The 8,260-nt window shown below is 44.9% G+C and overlaps 1 long non-coding RNA gene across 1 annotated transcript; it reads left to right on the plus strand.

Moving 5' to 3' along the window:
- The first annotated feature begins 4,732 nt into the window (after window positions 1–4,732).
- Window positions 4,733–7,845, plus strand: LOC122388428. The gene is made up of 2 exons (XR_006257789.1): window positions 4,733–5,109; window positions 7,110–7,845. It is a non-coding gene; the product is annotated as an uncharacterized LOC122388428 (long non-coding RNA).
- Window positions 7,846–8,260: the final 415 nt, after the last annotated feature.

The raw sequence follows: 8,260 nt of genomic DNA on the forward strand, positions 1-8,260 counted from the left end.
TTGCTCTGTGGTTCTAAGGGGATGTCTCGCGAACTGTTCGATCAGAGGTTCCGGGAGTGGGAGGAAGCGTTGAGCGGCAATAACTCGAGTCGTGGAAGACGCCGAACATGGCAACGTCATCCGCTTTCTGATGGACGCCAGACCGGTGGAGGACAGGCCGCTGACGTCCAAGGAAAGGCGGTGGATGGCAACGTAACATGCTGTCGACTACAAGAAAAAATGCAGACATTAATCTGTAAGGTGATATTTGCGAGCAAGACAAAATAAATAGTAAGCTGCGAAAGAGCGTCATCGAAACACCACATTGTCTCGTTTATATGCACCATTGCTGCCAAGCCTCATTCTGAGCTCTGAACCAATTCATCGAGTCTTATCTACATATGTAGGTACTCGTATATGGCTGTTGTTTCGTCGTTTTCGCATTTTACCTAGGTAGTTTGCAACAACCCTAGGGAGTTTGCAAACTACCTGTTCGACCAGGTACTTTGCAAACTACCTAGGGAGTTTGCAAACTACCTGATCGTTCAGGGAGTTTGCAAACTCCCTAGGTAGTTTGCAAACTAACTGATTTCTCATACTCCCTGTAACATATACACTCGGAATCTATGGTTTGTTAGTGTTACATCGTTAAGGATAATCAAAAGATACTTATGATGATACGAAATCTTATGTCAGTAGCGGCGGAACACCTTCAATTAACCCTCGCCCTGGCAGGGGGGGGTCGATGCGACCCCCCCTAAGGTTTTTCGAAGATAGCGTAAAAACGGCGCCGCCAAATTTGGCACAGCCTATGGGGCAACCTTTTTACATATGACCTGAAAATTTCAGGTCCGGGTGACCTTGGGTCAGGTCACCAGGTCAGAAAAACCGGTACAAGGTCATTGTCAAATTTCAATTTTCTTTTTGCACCTGTCCAACTCACAGTTTTGGACTGATTTCCTTCAAACTTTCAGGATGTGCTAAGTTCACCGAGTTGTATAACATATAGTTCGGGTTTTTTGAGGTCACTGACCTGAGGTCAGTCAGAGGTCATTACGTCGTAATGTTGAGCCTATGGGAAAATACTAAATTCTGAAAATACTGGAGATATCCGCTTCGTTCTATCACTTTTGTGCTTTGAAACCACATTACTTAAAGGAAAAGTGCCACCTTCGTGAAATATGAAGATATCGTTGCTTTTCATTTTGACATTATTATTTTTCATGTTCTTTTTAAATCTGGTGCCAGAAGTGCATAATTCGCAAAAAAGTATGTCGAACTATTTAACATATCTATATTACTATTTGTGGTGACGTAGTTTCTGTCTGTTACCGAGGTCGCGACATGGTGCGCTACGTAGCGCGGGTTACAGGTCAGACCGTTGCACCCAGCGCGCTGAAATTCGCACTACTTATAGATCAAGGATGGACAACGTGACTTTGGGGGGTCTCGGCTCGATCGGATCGATAGCGAGCGCGTGGCGCGTGCCCAAAAAGTGCAAATTCGCGTCATAGACTTTACATGTATAAATCGGCTTGCAAAATCGGGCAAAAATGGCTAAATTTGCCCGACACGGGTCCGGTCCCCGTGCAATATCTCGGTAACCGTGCGCCCGATCGTCACGGGGAAAACAGCATCGTGTAGAGAATCGAACGGGCTATCGAATGGTGTGCGGTGCAGGGGATGGCACGCACCACGTGCACAGGTGAGGGCAATTTCATTTCAAAAAGTGCCGTTTTAAATGGATTTTGGATTTTATTTTATTTTTACGTGGCCGTCGGACTGAAAGAGTTAAAACAATGCCTATAGGCAAGCGAAATGTACCGTCTCTCATGGAAAAATTGTGAAAAGCTAATTGATCAAAAACAAGGAGGAACAAATCGCTGGAGAAAATGGTATTTGTCCATAATGTGCCACTAAATAATTACACGGGGTTTGCTGCTTAACCCGCGCCCCACTGGGGTCTGCGTATAACACGCCCTACTGGGGGGGGGGGGGGGGGGGGGCTATTCATAGCCCCCCCCCTCCTAACTCCGAAACTACTGGGCCGATCGTCAAAATTCAAACGGCGTCTGATAGCCCCGGAAAAACTGTCGAACGAAACCTAATTTCATTGACGTCGAGGTCACCGATGACGTCACAGGTCAGGTCAAAGTAAAAATTATTAGCATTTTCGCTTCTTCACGTTTTGGGCTCTGGCCGCCGTCTTACAAGTCAGATCAGGCTCATTTTGGGTTCACACACTCGTGAACAGATGCTCTAGATACTCTGAGGGTACCAAACTTGTACTTTGATTTTCAGGTCAAGGTCAGGTCATCACAGGTCACGAAAATATTATATCATCCATCGGTCACGTGACACATGTTTTATGGCTCATTTAGGTCAGAGATTTCGAATTTGATGTCGTTTGTGTCATTCGAGGTCATTTTGAGTCAAATTTAGCTCAGGTCAGGTCACTTTCAGGTCAAAAAAGGTCAAATTTTGAAGTTGAAAATTTTCAACAAAAAGGTGTCTATTGGATGCAGTTTGAGCTCAGGAACACGATGGTGCTATTTATATTGGCGTACGATGTCAAATTCATGCTGAAAAATTGATTTGAAGAATTAATAATCGTTAATTTTTTTGCAATAATGCGTATAACTTGGCCATTTTTGAAGATTTTTAGCTAAAACTTGCTAGAGTTAGTCATAATAATGCGTTCTATCACATATATTCCGGTCTTTTCGAAAAGTCAAAAAATTTCTGAAAAAATGTAAAAATATAAATTTTGAGTTTTATTATATAAAATTTTCGAAATTTTCAAAATTTCGAAAATCCGAGATAGCAGTTTGATAGTGCAGTCTATTCTGAGTCCTCTCATGCAAAGAAATTGGATCTAGCTTAAAAACTGAGCTCTTGGGAGCGATTGCCGTGGTTCAATGTTTTGCGTCGAAATCGGCCGAACATGACGTCACTCTGACGTCATTTCTGGGCGACCTATGGTAGGTACGAAGTTCAAATTTTGATACAAGGTGTCAAATTGATGCAGCCGAAGGTACTGAAAGTTTGGCGTCGATACGTCAAGCGGTTTGGAAGTTATTGCAGAAAAACGGGAGGGGGGGCTATAAATAGCCCCCCCCCCCAGTGGGGCGCGGGTTAACCTGATACGGTTGACAATTGAAAATGCTATCATTAGAAACACTATTCAATTTCCTTCAAGATCCAATTATCACGTTTGCATGACAAGCAACGGTATTCTTAAAAATATAAATGTTTCAAACCTCTGCAAATCCATTTTTAGCGAAAATTATCTACGCCTTTCATTTGTCATAAAACTACGCACCTCAATTATAAAACACATTTGACAGATTCTGAAGTGGAAAGCATGCTTATCAGACACGGGAACCTCGATGCGGTGGATATTTTTTCCAAACCAAAACGTTTAGCCGTCAAAAAGCAATCGACCGAAATGGATATATAACCCAACCGACACAAGAACAGCCAAACACCCACCGATCGAAAATACCCCTTTTCGCGTTGCGGAGCACGCGGGTCACCCTAGTTGGTACTATGTTTGTACTCTACCGCACCTTCTGTATGATGTCATAGCGATGACATCACACTCAAGCCAATCAGCCTTCAGAAGACAGTCTCGTCGGCTTGTGTCAGATTAGACTGAGCTGATTGGAGCTGATTGGCTAAAAACCAAAGCCTCGCCGCGCCCGCGGGTGGCTGTATTACAGGATAAGAACGCATTCCTGGGATAAGGACGCATTCCTGGCATATTTTCTTTTAAAATTGCCGATACCTACAAATGGAGGTCGAAATCGGCCGTAAGGTGGGACACTCTCGGGGTTTTCGGACACGGGCTACAAGATGGCCATCTCAGATTCAAACCCCATGTTAAAGGTGACCCTTTTCCTTTAACAGCAGGTCACTTGGTGCTTCTTTGTTTGGGGTACTTATCCATGGGTCAGGTCAAATGAGGTCAACTGAGGTCAAATGACGTTTTTGCCAATAACTTGGCACATAGTGACGCTAGAGCTTAAAAAATGGTGTCGTTGTGTTCCTGGTGATCAGCCGAATCGAATGATATGCGATATGATGCAAGTTGGTTGACTTGAACTTAATTAAGTAATGAAAGTTTACTTAAAAATTAGCAAGCTAAAAATTAAGCAAGCTAAAAAGTATATCATTCGACGCGCCTTGACGTGCTGAGTTCACTGGTGCTTTTATTTTTGCTCTATCTTAATTAGATCAAAAGGTATAAGCGAAAAACTTTTGACCTGTTTTTAAACTTATACCCCCCCAAACCCCGCTAAATATTGACCTAGAGCATCCAAATTTGCACAGGGGCGAGAACTCCAGGGGGCCCACCTACCTACCAAATTTGGTGTTTCTAGGTGCCATAGGAGCCAATCGCGAGGGGGGGGGGGGGGTCGCATCGACCCCCCTGCCAGGCCGTGTTATGAAAAATTCCCTGCCAGGGCGAGGGTTAAGGGGGGGGGGGGCATTGCCGACTTTTGGTCCCATTCTTACCATGCAACGCCCATAGGGCTAATGTTAAAATGCCAAAATCAAAGGGGGGTACGGTGCCCCGGTGCCCTCCCCGTTCCGCCGCCTATGATATATGATATGATATTGAGTTTCATTATAGCAATAATTAATACCTACTCACGAAATTACCGTTTCTACCTCACATTTCACATTCACAGCAGTTCACAAGCCTCCCAGGAATCAAAGCACGATTATTTCAAGTATTTTTCGACACACATTTGAAGCAGCATAGACCTTATCATTGACGTAAATCACTTGTCAGCAAATTTTTAGTCTGCTCTCTTTAGCCATGTTCAAAAATTTTGCACACATAGGTATTTATTCAATCGGCCTTTTATAACCCGGCATTTTTACGAATTCCCAAAATGATAACTTAATGCAGACAGGAAGGCTGGTTGACGGTTGTTCTCATCACAATGCAATATCAGAAATGAAAATTTACTCTTCAACAATGAAAATACTAACTACCACTGTGGAAATAAGTGTGGATTTGGATATGCGGGTGATCTGCGCTACGTTCGCTATTGCTCTACTCCTTCCACTTCTGTTCAGCTACTTGCGAAGATATCTCTACGGCATCGCATTTCGGGAATAGTAAGTACAGTCATACAGTGAGTGGCACACAATTTCGCAACACGTGAGTGGTGATTATAGAAGTAAGAAGCAATGTCCCTCTCGTGCTGGGCACAGCATATAGCAGCAGATATGTTTTACGCCCACTTGTTCACTACGTTTTCATGACACGTATATAAATCTATTTAGAGAAATTTCACGTGCATTTTTCGGATGCTATTCAACTTATGCAAAAATCGAACGTATATATGGCTTTAGCTAGGACCTAATCCTATATTTACATTTTTAAATGTCGCCTAAATGCTATGATCGAGCAAATCCATTTTACAAAATCGGCTTGCCTTGTGTCATGGAAACGTAGCCATTTATGCTCACCGCTGGCCAGTGGTCATGTTGACGTTTCAACCTTGTGATAGAATGTCGTCATGTCGTCAAAATAAGAGCAGTCTTTGGCTTTCATTCGATATTTTAGTCTTTACCAGTAGCTGCTCTATTTTTATGACTAGGTATATAGGTTCCATGCTCATTTCAACCACAAACAGTTAATTTAAGTCTTAAAGGAAGACTGCCACCTTCAAAAAGTTTTCTCAGATCGGCCTATGATTTATTGCCTGGACAAAACAAAATTTTAGAATTCACCTGACAAAGTATCATCACGTGAATCGCGAAAAAAATTGTCAATTATCATACAATTATCAATCGGTTAATGTCTAGCGACAATGTTTACACATCACTAGACTTCAAGGTCATAAGATTATTACATTTTATTTGAAAAAGTAAGGTATTTTATGATTTACTAATATATGATTTCATAAGAAATTGGCCATGTTTAATTTATTTTGCATTTAAGTTCGTAAAACATTTAAAAATCATGGCTGATTTGGAATGGGTCTGGCCCATGTTAAACCCCATTTCCCACACTTTTTTTTGGAAAAAATGAACTGCTGAATATATAAGTTTAACTTTTATTTTGACACTCCAAAATTCTTCTCTGATCTCGAAACAATCAAAGTTTTGACATATATTTACCAAAAGATAAGAAAATTCATGTTTCAAAGTTATCGATAAACAGTAGAGATGTCGGTTTTCTTGGACTAAAAAAATGGCATCAAACTGAACTTTGGTCTCCGATTTCTCGCAAACGGGTTCGAATTTCGGAAAACCGACTTCAGTCTGGGACATAGGTGGCTCAGCTCTAGTGAAAACCGTTTTGTGGAAAAAAGGTTTTTTTTTATAAATTTAGTCCGAATGGTTGAATGGGTGGATTTGAGGAATCAGAGCCCGCACTAAGCATAGCTTGTTGTGCTGACCCTGACCCCACCACCCGATCGCGCAATTCCAGTTGTATGGCAGAATTTTGTCCGAACGTTTAACGTGCCCTCACGACTGGACACGGCCCCCTCCGCTCACTCACGTTACCTGGCTACTGTGCGGCCCCTGCCACAGACACGCACGCCATTACACGTAGGAGATAAATGTGGCCGCCCGCACCGGGGCTTGAACCGGGCTCTCACTACCGGCTAAGCGTCGAATTCCGGCGCTTCAATCCACTCGGCCACGGAGGGGACTGTCGAAAGGAAAGGACGAAAGGTGGCAGTCTACCTTTAACAATATTTTTACTTTTACTTTGATAAGAGTAGATAATGCATCGGAATTATTTTGAAATATAATAAAACCGTTACACGTTGCAAAACGGCTTGGAGCATCACATTTGCAGCTTGTCACAGCAGAAACCTATTTATAACCTGGTGACGGTACAAATCGAGAGCATCCGCAATTAGCATGACTTTCTGCAATGCACACTTTGCTTCTCACCGTGCATGTACCCACCGGAATATAATGGGCCATTTCGGCAAGTAGCGCCTACGTCGGCGGAGACTGATGCGATTCATCTGTGCAGCAGCGGCTGCGCTACTGCGGTCGGGAGAGAAAATCACCGGCCTGTCCGTGCCCAGAGGACGTGTCGAGTTGTAAATCCCAGCGTGTGTCTGAGAGCTACCGCCGTCCCACTCTGTTCCCAGATGGTCGCAGTTCGTCACTGCATGCACGGTTCAGTTAGAGGATGATTACAGCCACCGCCGGATCTTAGCGGACAGCAGTGAACAACCATAGACACCGCTGGACAATAGCAGATACTATCCGGACAACACGGACGGCGGGTACCGGACTACAGCAAATATCACCGGCAGGACAGCAGTGGACACCGGACAACAGCAGACAGTGGACAGCAATGGACACTGCCGAACAGCGGTGAACATATTGGACAGCAGCGGACAAAGGGCAGCACCAGACAGAAGCGAACACCGAAAAGTGACGGACACTGGATAGAAGTGGACACCGGCAAGATGTGGGCACCCGTCCGACGAAAAACGGACACCAGTCGCTGCTGACCGAGTACCGACCGAGGGTCCATGGGTTAGTTCGACCCATGCAGCTACTGCCGCTGACGCCGTGTTTCTGAGCTCCAGACAGGGAACGCACAGTCTTTTATGTCGAATTTCTTGCAACAACTAAATAGCTTGGATATATTACTTTGAGGTGATTGATCCATCCGTCATATCTACATTTTCTCCACGGATTAGCACGTTTCTGATGACCGTCACCCGTCAGGTCAGGTTACTAAAATCATCCGCTGCCGGGACGGTCACGAGTCTAATAGTGAAAGCCCATGGCATACCTTCATCCGCTTTCCGTTGACGATATTTCAGCCTCAACGCAATTAGAACACTGAAACAATAGAAATGAGAGGACGAGGAATCTGTTGTTTTTATCTCAATGTCTGATGGCACGAAAGGAGCAAGCATTTATGAAACGGTCCTACATCTAACGCGATGTCTTCAACGACGAACCGTTTCAGGGCTTGTGTAGTGTGCACCCCGCGGACCGTTGGCTATGGGACGGCTCAGTGCACGGCAGACGATTACCGGGGTATGTAGACGGGTCGTGACCCTATATGGCGCCGCGCCGCGCGCTCCGTCGCCACCGGCGCCACCGTTCCGCCGGCGGCGACGCGGCCCACCGCCGGCGGCACATCGTCGGCGTCGGCTTTCAGGCCGGGCGCGGCGCCAATTAGTGGTCGGGGCGCGGCGGCGGTGATTTACCGGCGCTGGAGGAGGTGTCGCGCCGCGGCGGCACCGTTTGTCGTCGTCGTGCCGCTCTGCTGCCATATGCT

Source organism: Amphibalanus amphitrite, unplaced genomic scaffold, assembly GCF_019059575.1.
Source record: "Amphibalanus amphitrite isolate SeventyFive unplaced genomic scaffold, NRLGWU_Aamphi_draft 000018F_arrow, whole genome shotgun sequence".
In the NCBI taxonomy this organism is placed as follows: domain Eukaryota; kingdom Metazoa; phylum Arthropoda; class Thecostraca; order Balanomorpha; family Balanidae; genus Amphibalanus; species Amphibalanus amphitrite.